Consider the following 13,454-nt stretch of genomic DNA (forward strand, 5'->3'; position numbering starts at 1 on the left):
AATTACCTTTGGGATATTTTGGTGACCCTTTTTTTTTATTAACTTTTCATAATTACTCTAGCACTTTTCAAGATGTTTCAATCCTCCAAGTTTTTTTTTATGCACTTAATTGCTAAAATATTATTCTCATAAATAGGTGGTAGTGTTTAGGTTTTATGGCTAGGTAAATGATTTGGGTTCCAAAGAAATTAGGAAATAAAGGTTCAAGGGGGGTTTGCAAGGGTTGAAATGAAATTAAGGTAGGTTAAGGCTAAATGTGAGGTTTAAATTTTGAAGGAATGCCTAAATCATATTCTTATCAAATGCAAGTTAAAAATTTCACTTTGAAAGATCTAAGCTGCTTGTTCTAGGAATGGTGAGATGATAAGGACCATTTTCTTCCTTAAAGGCTAATTTAGACACTTAAAACTCAAAATAACTAATCAGAATCTGCATACCTAGATAAATATATTAATTTTCAGCTATTAAGTAAAAGAAAGAATAATGCTTAAGACTTTGTACCCAGCTGGAACTTTCATTCCACTAACCATCTAAAGGCAAGTTGGATTGCTTGAATAAGCAATTTCTGGAATTCAAAGACTGGTTTAAAAATCCAAAAATTTTAAATGAATAAATGAAATGCATGAGTGTATAAATGTATAGTCAACCTATATGTAACTAAGTATGCATAACTAAGTATATGAAGCTATATTCAGTGTATATATGTGAATATGTACAAGTATGAAGTAATGAATGAGTATGTCACTATATGCAAATGAAAAAGGAAAAATAATTTTTTGCAAAAAATTTACCCTCTCCCCCATACTCAGAATGAACATTGTCCTCAATGTTAAAAGATTGCAAGGAATGGGATAATTTGGCTATATGTGCATAAAGAATTATTACCCTGTTTCATAAGTGATAGCACAACTTGTGTTGAAAGTGACACAAGCTGAGATAAGAATTGTTACCTCATTGAAGGTGCAGCCAATTTAATGAAATAAAATTTGGACAGCTGCTACACTCATTACAAAAGAAATAGTGGAATGGAATCCATTAAATCAATTAAACTCAAAGGAGGGTCCAGAAGTTGTTGATGAAGCAGGTTGTGCTGTTGGTGGAGCCTGGCGTAGAGGTTGTGTAAAAGGCTGCTGAGATGGTTTCTCAGATGCTAAGGAGGAGCTAATTGTAGTGGGAGAGCCAGGTGGTGTTGCTGTTGGTGCCGGAATCTCACAAAGCTGTGTAGCCTCATTTTTTATACAAAATTTTTGGTTAGCCAAGTGAGGTCCATCCAAATATAGCAAACCAGTTGTAACAACAGCACACTTGTGAACTTGAGGATTAAACCCAAAATAATGTGCAATGGGTGTGACCAAACCTCCAAACACAATGTTACCAGTACCCCTAGTAGTTTGGCGGATCACATGACGGCAAAAATAATAATCAGGTGAAGCCTTTTTACCAGTTTTTGCACACCACAAAAAGAATAAGTCATACTGAGACATTGTGCCAACACTAGTTCCTCTGCCTAAAATTGTATTTGCAATTAATCTTTGAAGCAATCTTAAGGAGTGACTCTCAATTTTAGAGGCCTTACTGTGCCCCGGTTTGAAAACACTTGCTGAGGGTGCTATGTGCTGCCAAAATTCATATCCATTATAATCCCTTCGGCTAGTAGGCATTTTGAGCAAACCATCAGTGGGAAACCCAAATATATGATGAAATCATCCATAGACAGCACCCTATCTTGACCAAGGCATCTAAAATTGATTGTCAAGTCATTATCCAAGTCATATTTATGCTTACTAGTGGATAGGGAGGCCATAAATTCCTGCACTAGAGTGGGGTAAACCAGTTTCTGCTTATGGGCAAATCGCACCCAACCTAAAGCATCCAACAAAGTCTGCATTTCATCATATATTTTCAAAGATTTAAGTGTAAACATATCCAAATACTGACTCTGAACCATTTTTCGAGCTTCGATTCTTGTCTTATTTCTTTTCATTTCGGCAGTAGGCAAGACCCATTGTCTAGCAATAGGCAAAGATGAAGGAATGGTGAAGTTAACTTTAGATGTCCCTGGGCGCTTGACCGCTGATTTTGGGATTCCACGGCGAACATCAGGTACGGCAGAAGTTGGCGGCGGGACTGGGTGAGGCGGTGTGGGCTGTTCGGGTTTCTTCCTCTTGGCGCCGCTTGTTGTTTTGTGTGGCTTAATGCTCTTTGCTTTTTTCTTCTTGTATGTAGCAATGGGGGCATCACTAGAATGGGTTGCCAGTGAGTCGGCATTCATGGGTGGGGTGGTTTGGGGTTGCGGCGAAGGGTGTGAGGAATGGGGAGGGGAGTTTTCGAAGGAGAGTGGGGAATTGGGCATGGAAAAATGGAAGGGAGGGATCAAAAAAGAAGAAGAATGTGGAGAAGTAGAAGAGGAAAGAAGGAAAATGGTGGTTTAGATGGTGGGTGTTAGAGGTGACGGCGAAGACGAAGGTTACGGCGAAGAGGAGGGTCGTGTCGGGGGCTATGCCGAGAGGAAGGAGGAGGGAATGGGGTTATCGGGTTATGGGCTATGGGTTTGTGTTTTAGGCTTGGGCTATGGATTTTGGGTTTGATTTAGTTAGTTTGTTTAATTTTATTTTATTTTATTATTTTTTTAATATCAAAATGGTTTAGTGGGCTTTTGGGCTTGGGGTAGTTGCTGGCCCATTTTGGTGAAGTGGTTTCTCAACCTGCAAAACAAACAAACGACACAAGTTAGAACATAAGGATAGGGGTTATGCCGGAAGTTGTGAAATCTGCTGCCCAAATTTTGCCCAGTGAACATAAGCGACGACACAACCAAAATCGGTTATGTCGCAGGTTGTGAAATAATCTGCCCAAAATGTGCCAAGTGAACACAAGCGACGACACAACCAAAATCAGTTATGTCGCAGGTTGTGAAATAATCTGCCCAAATGTGCCCAGTGAACACAAGCGACGACACAACTAAAATCGGTTATGTCGCAGGTTGTGAAATCACGCCAAATTTGACAAAATTTCATAGTACCTGAAAAATGAAAACAAATTAGATTTCAAATGATTAGACCTTCATAACATGAATTCTAATTGTTCAACTTGTTATGTTCATCAAATTCTCATAAAAAATAATTTTTTTCAAAGCACCAATTCACACATCCACATTCAAATAATTTTCTTTTTAAACTAAGATGTCAAAGTTTGGAAAAATTTTCTCTTAAAATTAACAAAAAGGGCAATGAGTCCAGCAATATCTACCAGCAAATACTCAATAATAGAAAGATGAAAATTATAAGTGAACAAATTTAAAACTAGAATTTAAAGCTAAAATTTAAAGCTAGAACTAAAACAAAATAATTTTTTTATGCTCATTTGCTTGCAATGAATTGTATCCCATCTGCACAAGAAAATTAGAACAATGTCAAACTCTGAATAAGGAGTATAAAAAAAATTTAAAACAAATATATGTGAAAGAAATAAAGAATCAATGAAAAATTGTGGGTTATGCCCAAAAATGTTAAGTTTAGGTCTTTAGCTTGACCTTACTCACTCAAGATTTTATGGAGAATGAGAGAGATAGCAGGTTGCTATCTTCTCAATTGGCTCACCAATTGAATAATGCCTCAACCTTTGCCCATTTACCTTGAAATTACCAGATTTTTCACCAAAAATTTCCACAGCACCATGAGGGAAAGCTTTCACAATTTTGAATGGACCTGACCACCTTAATTTTAATTTTCCTGGAAAAAATTTCAACCTTGAATTGAATAAGAGAACCAAATCTCCTTCTTTAAAGTCCTTTTTTTTTTATAGGCTTATCATGCCATTTTTTTGTTCTCTCTTTATAAATCCTAGCATTTTCATAAGCATCAAGTTTCAATTCTTCTAACTCATCAAGTTGCAAAAGTCTTTTCTGTCCAGCAGCTTGTAAATCAAGATTGATTGCTCTTATGGCCCAATAAGCTTTATGTTCTAACTCTACGGGCAAATGGCATGATTTCCCAAAAACTAACCTATAAGGTGTAGTTCCTATGGGGGTTTTAAAGGCTGTTCTATATGCCCAAAGAGTGTCATCTAATTTAAGGGACCAATCTTTTCTAGACTTGTTAACAGTTTTCTCCAAGATTTGCTTAATTTCTCTATTTGTGATTTCTACTTGGCCATTTGTTTGAGGATGATATGGTGTGGCAATCCTATGCTTTACCCCATACTTTCTCATCAATTTTTCAAATTGGTGGTTGCAAAAATGGCTACCACCATCACTGATTATGGCACGTGGGGCACCAAATCTAGTCAAAATAAATTTTTTTAGAAATTTCACCACAACTTTTGCATCATTGGTAGGTGTAGCAATAGCTTCTACCCATTTAGATACATAGTCTACCCCTACCAAGATATATTTATTCCCATAAGAGGATGGAAATGGCCCCATGAAATCAATTCCCCACACATCAAACAATTCAACTTCTAATATGGACTGTTGGGGCATCTCATCTCTCTTGGAAATGTTGCCTACCCTTTGGCACCTATCACACTTGCTTACAAAGTCTCTCACATGTTTAAACATACTTGGCCAATAGAAACCTGATGTCAAGACTTTTTCAACAGTTTTTGAGACACTAAAATGACCACCATATTAGAGGAATGACAATGGTAAATAACATCATTTATTTCTTCCTCTGGTATACATCTCCTAATTATTCCATCATTACATCTCCTAAACAAAAGAGATTCTTCCCAAGAATAAAATTTAACATCATGCAAGAATCTTTTCTTTTGCTGCCAAGATAAATCAGGTGGCAGAACACCACAAGACAAGAAATTCACAATATCAGCAAACCATGGAAGTGCAGATTTCAACACATACAACTGTTCATTCATGAAAAACTCATCAATTGGCACAATTTCATCATCTTTATTTTCAGTTTTTATCCTAGAAAGGTGATCAGCCACCACATTCTCAACACCTTTTTTATCTCTTATTTCCAAATCAAATTCTTGAAGTAAAAAAATTCATCTAATCAACCTAGATTTAGCTTCTTTCTTGCTCATTAAATACCTTATTGCTGCATGATCAGTGAAAACTATTACCTTTGAGTTGACCAAATAAGAACGGAATTTATTGAGTGCAAATACTACCGCAAGGAACTCATTTTCAGTTGTAGCATAATTAACTTGAGCTTCATCAAGGGTTCAGCTTGCATAGTAAATGGCATAAGGTTTTCTATCTTTTCGCTGGCCAAGGACAGCTCCAACAGCAAACTCGCTTGCATCACACATGATTTCAAATGGCAAAGTCCAATCCGGGGGTTGCATGATAGGAGCTGTTATTAATGCCGTCTTTAACCTGTAAAAAGCAACCATACAATCTTGATTAAAATCAAATTTAACATCATGATTCAAGAGATTTGTTAAGGGTTTAGCAAGTTTAGAAAAATCCTTAATAAATCGCCAGTAAAACCCGGCATGTCCAAGAAAACTCTGCACTCCTTTGACAGTGGTTGGAGGGGGCATTTTTTCAATAATTTCTATTTTGGCTCTATCTACTTCTATTCCCCTGTTTGAGATCAAATGCCCTAAAACGATCCCCTCTTGGACCATAAAGTGACATTTCTCCCAATTCAACACCAGATCATTATCAGCACACCTCTGTAAGATTTTAGACAAATTAGTCAAGCATGAATCAAAATTAGTGCCATATACTGAAAAGTCATCCATGAAGACCTCCATAATTTCTTCAATAAAATCAGAAAAAATGGCCATCATGCACCTTTGAAAGGTGCCAGGCGCATTACACAATCCGAATGGCATCCTTCGATATGCAAAGGTGCCATAGGGATAGGTAAAGATAGTTTTTTCTTGGTCATCAGGATAGATTGGAATTTGAAAGAAACCAGAATATCCATCTAAGTAACAAAAGAATGAATGCTTGGCTAATCTCTCTAACATTTGATCCATAAAAGGAAGGGGGAAATAGTCTTTTCTTGTAGTATTGTTCAACTTCCTATAGTCTATGCACATTCTCCAACCTGTAATAGTTCTAGTGGGTATCAATTCATTATTCTCATTTTTAACAACTGTCACCTCACCTTTTTTTGATACAACATGCACAGGACTAACCCACTCACTGTCAGAAATGGGGTAAATAATTCCAGCAGCTAGTAATTTTAAGATTTCCTTTTTCACAACATCCTTCATTGTAGGATTCAATCTTCTTTGGTGTTCAATGGAAGGTTTACTATTTGGCTCTAGGAAAATTCTATGCATACAGACTGTTGGACTAATTCCCTTTATATCATCAATTGCATAACCCAAAACTCTTCGATATTTTCTCAAAACTCTCAACAATTTTTCATTCTCAATATCAGTTAAAGATGCATTAATTATAACAGGATATGTTCCATTTGGTCTAAGAAAAGCATACTTGAGGCTGGAAGGAAGAGGTTTAAGATCTACCTTTGGGGCATCCTCTACCTTTAATGATGGTGGTTTAATCTCCAAAGTTTGCATTTCTTCAAGCTAAAAAATTATGGCTTCAGGATGTGGTGGAGAGCTCTCCAAGTGTCATGCAAAAGCAGCTATGTTATGATTATCATCATCAATGCTCCCACCATGGACTAAGCAATTTTCAAGTGAGTCTTGTGGATAGCTTTTTTTGAAATGCTCTTGAACAATCTCATCAATAATGTCTACCCGCAAACAAGACTCAACTTCTTCATGTTTCCTTTTCATGGCTGGATTGATGTTGAATATCATTTGATCATATCCCACTCTAAGTGTCAATTTCTCACCCTTTACATCAATTAATGCATTAGCTGTTGCCAAAAAGGGTCTTCCCAATAAGATAGGAACTTTTGTGTCTTCTTCCATATCTAAAATGACAAAGTCCACCGGAATGTAGAATTTCGCAACCTTGATAGGCACATTTTCTAGAATGCCTTCTGGATACTTAATTGAATGGTTAGCCAATGAAAGATACATGTTTGTAGGCTTCAACTCTCCCATATTCAACTTCTCATATATTGAAAGTAGCATTAGGCTGACACTAGCTCCAAGGTCACATAAGGCATTTGCCACTCAATTATCACCTATATGACAAGGAATGGAAAACACACCCGGATCTTTGAGTTTGGGAGGTAACTTCTTCTAAATTATAGCACTGCATTGCTCTCTCAAGTTGATGGTGTCATAATCTTCTAGTGTTCTCTTGTTGGTAAGAATCTCCTTCAAAAACTTGGCATAACTTGGCATTTGGGATAGTGCCTCAGTAAATGGCACATTGATATACAACTTCTTTAGTACTTCAAGGAATTTGCCAAATTGTTTGTCTAGCTTATGCTTGATGAATCTTTGAGGGTAGGGAAGGGTGGGCTTGTAAGGTTCAGGTGGGATGTATGGTTTCTCTCCCTCATCTTGCTCACTTTTACTTTCTTCTTCTTTTTCATTTTTCTTGCTCTCAACTGAATTTTCTTCTTTTGTGCACTTTTTTTCTTCTCTCTTATTTTCACTCTCTTGACCAACTTTCTTACCACTTCTTAAGGTCACAACCTTACATTGTTCATGAGGGTTTTGTGGTTGGCTAGGTAGTTTCCCATAGGATTTGCTTCTCGATGAGCTTGCTTGTTGAGCCAATTGAGTCTCCAACATGCGGTTGTGGACTTGTAATTGATCCATGGTTTGTCTCATGTGTTGCATTTCTTCCCTCCAATTTGCTATTCATCTTACTTTGTTCAGCAAAAAATTTCTCCATCATGCTTTCTAAGGTTGGCTTCGGTTCATGAGGTGGAAGGGATTGTTGTGCTCTTGCTTGATAGCCAGGTTGTGGTTGCCTTGTGGGCTAAAATTGAGGCTGAAATTGAGGCCTATTCTGCTGCATATACTGTTGGTTATGAGTATAGTTTGAGCTTTAACCTTGTTGAGCAAAAGTTGCTTGTGGTCTCCATGTTGATTTGTTCACATTAGAGTAAGAATTTCCCATTGCTTTCTGTTGATAACCTCCTGCATAAGCAGCTTGTTCTTGCAAATAATCATCACCATAAGAAGAGTAATCAACTCCACAACTTTGGGTTCCATCTATGTAGGCAACTTGTTGCATAGTTGTAGGAGTTGAGGTTGTTGCCTTTGTGCAGAAATCACTAAGAAGTTGAGTCAACTGGTCAAATCTTACATTCATGCAGCTAACTGAGTCAAATTCATAAATCCCAGCCTTCTTTGGCTCAAGTGCTCTAGGATTTCTCCACAAATGGGTATTATGAGCAATCTTCTCTAATAAATCATAGCATTCTTCACTTGTCATTCTCATGAAATCTCCTCCTGCTTGTGAATCAATTGTGTTTCTTATGGCTGGAGTAACTCTGGTGTAGAAATTTTGAACAATCATCCATTTAGGTATTTCATGATGAGGACATTGCCTTTCAAGCTCCTTAAATCTCATCCAAGATTCATACAAAGTTTCATCATCCCTTAGCTTAAAAGCTACCATCAAATTCCTCAAATGAGTAGTCTTCCCAGGTGGGAAAAATTGAGATAGAAAAGCTTGAGATAGCTGCTCCCAAGTAGCTATAGTAGCTTGTGGAAGTGAGTCATACCACTCCAATGCTGAATACCGAAGAGAGAATGGAAATAAGGTGAGCCGAATCACTTCATCTGAAACTCCAGGCTGCCTTTGTGTACCACATATCATCAAAAATTTCTTCAAATGAGAATGAGGATTTTCAAGTAGACTACCTCCAAATTGTGAATTCTGAACCATTTGAATGAGACCAGTCTTCAACTCAAATTGATTAGCTCCAATAATAGGTCTGTTATCTCTCACATCTGCACATCTAGGAAAAGCATAATCTAAAATGGATCTTCTTTGAGGATCATTTTGATTAACCACTTCATTTTGCCTATTTTGCTCATTTCCTCTATTATCTCCACCAATAGCTCTATTTTGATTCTTTATATTTTCAATTGTCTCCTCTTGCTCAAATCTTTATTGTTCTTCTTTTTCTGCTTCCTTTCTTCTCTTGTATTCCTTTTTGTTGGCTCGGCAAAATTTTTCAATTTCAGGGTTGAACAACAATTCAGTATCACTTGTGCTTTTTGATCGTCTCATAAACAAGAAAAGTACCTAAAAAACACAAGGAATAGCAGTGAAAATAAAAGAAAATAAAAATTCTAATCAGCTTAAAACAATTAAAATCCAACTTAAAAACAAACAATTCCCCAGCAACGGCGCCAAAAACTTGGTAGTGTGTCCGCAAGTGCACGGCTCACAGTAGTATAGTTTTAAAAATGATATCAATCCCACAGGGAATTGTACTTAAATTAGAAATAAAAGGATAAGCTAATTAGAATGGCAAAATTTAAAGATATAAAATGAAATTTAAAATTTAAGATTGATATTTGAGGAATTTAAGCTAAATCAAACAATTAACTAAATTAATTAAACTAGATTATCAAAATTTAATTTGAAATTTCTATTTATGAGATTGGGAGGAATTAAATCTAAATTCAATAAAAATTAAAGTTATTCTAGAGATAGGATTTTTCATATTGTTTGCATGTGGTTTATCCCTAATTTAGCCAAACATATGAGAATTGCAATTTTGAGGGAAATCAATTCTTAAATCTTTGAAACCTTTTTCAAGCATTTCAAAGTTGGTATTCATTAAATCAAACCCTGTTTTCATGGTATTTCAAACCTAACAAAAATCCAATTAAAGCTCTAATTGATTTTTGGAAAGTCCCCTTAATCCTCTTAGCTTATCTCTAACACCAAGAAAACTGAGTTTATTGCAAGATTATCTATCCCAAATATTCACTTTTCAGTCCATCTATTAAGGATTAAAGCTTAATTTAATGAGGGTCCATTCATCAAGCAAGGCAACAAACTCACAAGCAATAAATCAAAATGTAACAAATCTCATTTAAATGACTAAATCAGTTCAAAACCACAATACAAAATAATATTTACAAACCCATCTCTAGAATCTCAAATAACTACTCACAAATCATAGTTTCAAGACAAACCCAAGTGTATAAATGAAGAAATAATGAAAATCTAAGTTAAGGAGTAGAAAAACCCAGAAGAATGCTGACCAATCTGCTGCAGGAGAGTTGCAGAACGCCTCTGCTGCTGCTGCAAAGTGCCTTCACATGCTCCTCTCTTTCTCTCCTTCTTTCTTGCCAAAAATGCCTCTCTTCCTCCTTATGGAAAGAAAATGATAAAGGAGGTTTTATATGGGTTGGAGGTCTGCCCTAGAATGGGTAAAAAGGTGGAAGATTCCAGAGAAAGTGAGGTATAAAATCAGAGTAACGAAAATGCCACGTCAGCCATTTCCAGTAAAAACGACATAAGCTGAATCGGTTGTGTCGCGAGTTGTGTCGCAGGTTGTGTAACCTACGGCCTGAATATCTGACGATTGACACAACCTGCGACATAAGCTAAATCGGTTGTGCTGCAAGTTGTGAAGCTCTCGGCCATTTTTTAACTCAACTTCAAAAATTTTTGCAATTCAACTCCAATTTCCTCCAAATGGCTACTCTGATCAAAATACACCAAATTTCTTTAAATTTAACCTACAAAACAAATAAATTCCCAAAATTAAACTAAGAAGTGTAAAAATTATAAAATTGACTAAATATATGTTAATATCTATAATAATAGCTATGAATAAGGGTAAATTATGTGCAAAAATTACACCTAAATGATGATATAAAATACATGCATCAGGGAGAAGCAGCTCTTCATGTTGTTTATATTATTAACCGTCTTCTTACCTTGGTTTTTCATAATTTATCTCCTTTTAAAAAGTTGTTTGGACAACCTCCTAACTATTCCATCCTTAAACCTTTTGGATGTGTTTCTTTTGTTCTTTTACAACCTCATGAACATACCAAATTAGAACCCCATGCTCGTCTATGTTGTTTTCTTGGTTATGGCATTGAACACAAAGGGTATCATTGTTGGGATCCTGTTTCTAATAAGTTACGCATCTCTCGTCATGTTACCTTTTGGGACAATACTATGTTCTCTTCTCTTTCCAAATTTCATCACTCTGTCAATACTGACTCTCTATTTTTCACAGACTCCTCCAAAGAGCTGTTTCCAAGTCCTGATCCAGGTGATTATGATGTGCTCAATATTAGCCCAACTACACCTACCCCTGTTGAATCTGCACCAGTTGTTGATCCAGTACCTGTGCCTACATCTCCTCCTAGCACTACACTTCGTCGTTCTACCCGTGTAAGAGAAACTCCTCATTATCTTTCTGATTTTCACTGTTACTCTACTATTGCAACCCTTCATGAGCCTCGTTCTTATCGTGAGGCAAGTACTGACCCTCTTTGGCAGCAAGCTATGACTGACGAACTTCAGGCTTTAGAGAAAACTCATACTTGGGATTTAGTTGATCTTCCACCAAACAAGACCCCTATTGGTTGCAAATGGATTTACAAAATCAAGACCCATTCTGATGGAACTATTGAACGCTACAAAGCTCGCTTAGTAGCCAAAGGGTACACTCAAGAGTATGGTATCGACTATGAAGAAACTTTTGCTCCAGTGGCCCGATTAACATCTATTCGCAGTCTCTTAGCTATTGCTGCAGTTCGTAAATGGAAACTTTTCCAGATGGATGTCAAAAATGCTTTTCTTCATGGTGATTTAACAGAAGAGGTTTATATGCATCCTCCTCCTGGTTATCATTCTCCTCATAAGGTTTGCAAACTTCGGCGAGCCTTATATGGATTAAAACAAGCTCCCAGGGCCTGGTTTGCCAAATTTAGTTCCACTCTTACTCAACTTTGTTTTCTCTCTAGTCCACTTGATTCTGCATTATTCACTCGCTGAACTGACAGTGGTATTGTTATTATGTTGCTTTATGTTGATGATATGATAATAACAAGAGATGATTCATCTGGTATTTCAGAGTTACAACATTATCTCAATCAGCATTTTGAAATGAAAGACCTGGGTTCTCTCAGCTATTTTTTGGGTCTTGAAGTTTCTCAAAATTCTGATGGCTATTATCTATCTCAGGCCAAGTATGCATCCGAATTACTTTCTCAAGTAGGCATCACTGATAGCAAAACAGTATCAACCCCATTAGAGCTCAATTGCAAACTTACACCTGTTGATGGCACTCCTCTTGATGATCCTACTTTATATTGATAGCTTGTCGGGAGTCTTGTTTATCTCACAGTTACTCGACCTGATATTTCATATGCTGTTCATCTGGTCAGCCAGTTTATGTCTGCTCCTCGCTCAACTCATTTCTCTGCAGTACTTCGTATCCTTCGTTATATTAAAGGCACTCTTTTTCATGGTTTGTACTTTTCTGCTACCTCCTCCCTAGTATTATCTGGCTACTCTGATGCTGATTGGGCTGGTGATCTGACAGATCGTCGCTCTACAACTGGTTATTATTTCTTCTTGGGTAATTCTCTTATCTCTTGGCATAGCAAAAAGTAAACTGTTGTTGCATGTTCTAGCATAGAATCTGAATATCTTGCTCTTGCTGATGCTACATCTGAATTACTTTGGTTACGGTGGTTATTAACTGATTTGGGTGTCACTCATTCTTCTGCCACAATGCTTCATTGTGATAATATAAGTGCCATACAGATTTCTCATAATGATGTATTTTATGAGCGTACCAAACACATCGAAATTGATTGTCATTTTGTACGTTATCATGTTGCTCATGGCACCATATGTTTGATTTCTGTCTCCTCTGTCAGCCAAACCGCTGATATATTCACCAAAACGCATCCTCCCGCTCGCTTTTAGGATCTCTTAAGCAAACTCAAGTTGGCACATGTGCTACCACCTTGAGTTTGAGGGGGTGTTTTAGCATAATTACAGCAATTAGCATGATTATAGGAGATTTGTGTAGCATAATTACAGCAATTAGCATGATTATAGGAGATTTATAGCATAATTATAGCAATTATTATTCTTGTCTAAATTAGCTCATATTCTCATGTATAAATAGATGTAATATCTCTGTAAATAATGCACAGACAAATACACAATCATTTCATTCATTACTTGTATTCTTTCTTCTAACACACTGGATAAAGAATAGCTATTTCAAAAAAAAAAAAAAACCATGAATGGTGCAAATAAAAAAATAAAGATCCAAGCAACTTCAATGCAAAAAACAAGAGCATATAAGATAAAAATAGTTGTTTAAGGAAATTTCATAATCTCAATCAATGAGATTTCCATCACATATTTTAAACTATGCTCCCCTCAAATAAATTTTATATTAAGAATTTGCAGAATTATCATCAGATTTTGATGGATCCAAAAACAAAAGGTTGAAACGTTTCGACGTCTTCTTTACCTACACAAAGCAAGTACTTGCGTCGAATTAGTCAAATGCATACCAAACTTAATTAATTTAACTTTTATTTTAGTATAGATCCCGGTTTAGTATGAATTCATGATAGTAGATGCATGATAAAACTCT

The 13,454-nt window shown here is 36.4% G+C and overlaps 1 non-coding gene across 1 annotated transcript; it reads left to right on the forward strand.

Annotated features, from left to right (window-relative positions):
- Positions 1-8,381: 8,381 nt before the first annotated feature.
- LOC131178936 (small nucleolar RNA R71) lies at positions 8,382-8,488 on the forward strand. The gene has a single exon (XR_009147943.1). It is a non-coding gene; the product is annotated as a small nucleolar RNA R71 (small nucleolar RNA).
- The last annotated feature ends 4,966 nt before the right edge of the window (positions 8,489-13,454 follow it).

The sequence above is a fragment of the Hevea brasiliensis genome, chromosome 3, assembly GCF_030052815.1.
Source record: "Hevea brasiliensis isolate MT/VB/25A 57/8 chromosome 3, ASM3005281v1, whole genome shotgun sequence".
Classification (NCBI taxonomy): domain Eukaryota; kingdom Viridiplantae; phylum Streptophyta; class Magnoliopsida; order Malpighiales; family Euphorbiaceae; genus Hevea; species Hevea brasiliensis.